Source organism: Electrona antarctica (assembly GCF_951216825.1).
Source record: "Electrona antarctica genome assembly, chromosome: 4".
NCBI lineage: Eukaryota > Metazoa > Chordata > Actinopteri > Myctophiformes > Myctophidae > Electrona > Electrona antarctica.
In genome coordinates this window covers 2857391-2861174 of record NC_136809.1, presented here as the reverse complement: position 1 = coordinate 2861174, position 3784 = coordinate 2857391, and positions in this window count along the sequence as shown.

The window sequence follows — 3784 nt, the reverse complement described above, 5'->3', positions numbered from 1 at the left end:
ATTTGCAAGCAACTGTCACTGTGTTGTTAGTTGTAGGCCTATATTCAATTATTAAAGTCTTTATTCATTTAATATACAACAAGATATATTAGTGAATGAAAACCTGAACCTGTGAACCATGAATTATATAACAAATAGGCGCGCACACACGCTGCTGTTTTGCAAGGTGCATCTCCTGTCCTGTCTGTCTCTCTATCACTGTGGTCCGTCCGTGACACCGTGACCAATTGACCATGCAGTTTGCACGTTCAGTCTATTTAAATTGCCTCGCTGTCAACTGTCAATTATATGAATATTGCAGCCAAAACCGTAGCCTTATGTGGCACTGGACAGTGGTGGTGGTGGTGGTAGGCTGCAGGCTGGCTTAGCCTATACTATCTCCGATGCGTTCCCACTTGCGCTGGCACGGCACATTTGGCATTCGAGCGACGCGTCGGGTTTATTAAACGAGGAGGAGATTGCACATACTGTAACTCCAGAAAGACATCGGCCTGCTGTAGATTAGGCTACAGTAGGCTACCCATGTTGGGACTCTCCGCGCTGCAGCACTGCACTATACTCTCCAACGTCCCGTCATGGAAATATTTCAGCACAGACTCGCATGTATGCGCTCATCATGCAAAACACTGTTTAAATGGCTTACGCATCTAACTTGCAACATTGTTTTTAAATGCGCGATTTCAATTGCTTGCTTGTAAAGTTGGAAATCTCCTACTAATTTCATATGACACAAAAACACATCGTTGATGTATTCCTTTCCTTTTTTTTTTTCTTCTTTTTTTTTTACATTTAGCCCATATACATACCTATACAGTTTTATATAAACATTTTAGGAGTGAATACATATGTTTCGATGCCTGTGACAGCCTCTCAGCTGGTCAAACAATGCTGCTCCGCTGTTCTACGACAAAAAACAGGTGAGGACAAAGCGTACGACAGCTCCCGACCAGACGTGAGTTTTGTCTTGGCACAAGATCATTTTCAATCTTTGGCGCAAATCGTAAATGCCGAAAATTGCGGTGATTTCGGCGTACACCCATATTTTGGCGTACGCACGGTTGATAAATGAGGGCCTATGAACTGCTTCATGTGGTATTCTGTTGGGAACACAACCTACAACTAATGATAGACACACACACTATGAACTGCTTCATGTGGTATTCTGTTGGGAACACAACCTACAACTAATGATAGACACACACACTATGAACTGCTTCATGTGGTATTCTGTTGGGAACACAACCTACAACTAATGATAGACACACACACTATGAACTGCTTCATGTGGTATTCTGTTGGGAACACAACCTACAACTAATGATCAGTGTTGTTCAAGTTACTTTTAAAAAGTAAAGAGTTATAGTTATAGTTACTTATCTAAAAAAGTAACTTTAGTTACTTAAGTTACTTTACTTTACTTTACTTTATGAAAGTAACTTTTAAAGTTACTTTACTTTACTTTAAAAAATAATAATATAAAAAACGATTTAAAAGAAGGTTTTTTGTTCTGTCGCACAGTAAGAGAAAAGACAACTCCCTCCTAACATTATGAAATGTAGTGGAACAATAAAACATGTACAGAAATGTTGACAGGCATCTTTATTGTAGCCTCAACTTGCCTTCAAAACAAATGGTGCTGTGCAATATGAAGAAAATAAATAATAATCAAATACAAAATGAGTACACTCTTCTTACACCGTAAAGTTAACAATACTAAGAAAAGATGGAAAAGATTCTAATTTCTCAAATGTATTTTTGAGCTCATCTTCCATTTTGGTATATTCACTGTTCAGGTATTTTGAAAATGTATTTCTGCACATTGGCCCTGCATTCACTGGTATTTTGCTGACCAGTGCTCTGAAAGGAACAGATTCCACCGTTGAGAGGGGAAGCATTTCCTCAACAACATACCTTGCAATCATTTTGTCAAGTTGACTCTTGGTGACATGCTGCTGTGGCGATTTAAAATCGATTTTTGTCTGTTTTGGTGGTGTTGGTCCATCTGACTGTGAGGCACTGCCCGCACTGGTACCTGGGGTGGTGGTAGGGTCTTGGTCTTTGGCCACAAGTGTCGTACCCTTATGGACTGTTTTGAGATGCTTTACTAGATTTGCATTGCTCTTCTTGGCTGAAGACAATGCTTTATGTCCGCCGCATAATTTGCATTTCACCTCAATGTTTTTGTCGTCCTTTACCCTCAAGAACTCAAAATAATTATTGTATTTCCAACCCGCAAAGCATCCGATCTCGCTGTCATTTGCCATTGTAGCGTGTGGTAATAATGTACGTTCGACCGGCCTTTTCTACATGCGTTAACTTACAAGGGTTTGTGTGTCTGTGAGTCTGTGACTAAGGGCGCGTTCGGAAATACGGTAAATACCACACCGCAGCGCACTCGCCTATTAGTTTGCATTGCACATTGGGCTCAGTGCGCTATTCCTATATACTCTAAGGCTATTCCTGAACGCGCCCTAAGGCTCTGCCACAGCCAATGCCATAAGAGTAAGACCCGCCTTACTCTGTCAGACTGTCTCTGATTGGCTTACCCTGAAATCTGGCCCTACGTTACAACGTTAGCCAATCAATGACCTCTTCTGCGACATGCTTTGTTCATGTTAGGGTGCGTAGCACTAGCCATGTGGGCTCAGAGGCTAGTATGAGAGCACAAACAAAACTGTCAACACAGTACAACACAGAGCGCTCTCTCAGCAGCAGTCAGCACAGAGCCTGTATGACAGACTCACGGCGCTGTATGGGGAAACTTTTCACTTGGATCATACGTTGACATAATAACGCTATAACGCGGGTAACGCTCGGACAATAACTATAAGGCCGTTATGGAATAGGGAAATGTAAAGCCTCCGTTAGAAGTTACTGCAAAAAGTAGCGCCGTTAGGTAACGTAACGTGATGTAAGGGCGTTAGTTACAACACTGCTAATGATAGACACACACACTATGAACTGCTTCATGTGGTATTCTGTTGGGAACACAACCTACAACTAATGATAGACACACACACTATGAACTGCTTCATGTGGTATTCTGTTGGGAACACAACCTACAACTAATGATAGACACACACACTATGAACTGCTTCATGTGGTATTCTGTTGGGAACACAACCTACAACTAATGATAGACACACACACTATGAACTGCTTCATGTGGTATTCTGTTGGGAACACAACCTACAACTAATGATAGACACACACACTATGAACTGCTTCATGTGGTATTCTGTTGGGAACACAACCTACAACTAATGATAGACACACACACTGCTGAACTGCTTCATGTGGTATTCTGTTGGGAACACAACCTACAACTAATGATAGACACACACACTATGAACTGCTTCATGTGGTATTCTGTTGGGAACACAACCTACAACTAATGATAGACACACACACTATGAACTGCTTCATGTGGTATTCTGTTGGGAACACAACCTACAACTAATGATAGACACACACACTATGAACTGCTTCATGTGGTATTCTGTTGGGAACACAACCTACAACTAATGATAGACACACACACTATGAACTGCTTCATGTGGTATTCTGTTGGGAACACAACCTACAACTAATGATAGACACACACACTATGAACTGCTTCATGTGGTATTCTGTTGGGAACACAACATACAACTAATGATAGACACACACACTATGAACTGCTTCATGTGGTATTCTGTTGGGAACACAACCTACAACTAATGATAGACACACACACTTGTCCACTAGTCCCTTCCTAACATTTCAGTCTAGTTTTTATTTGTTG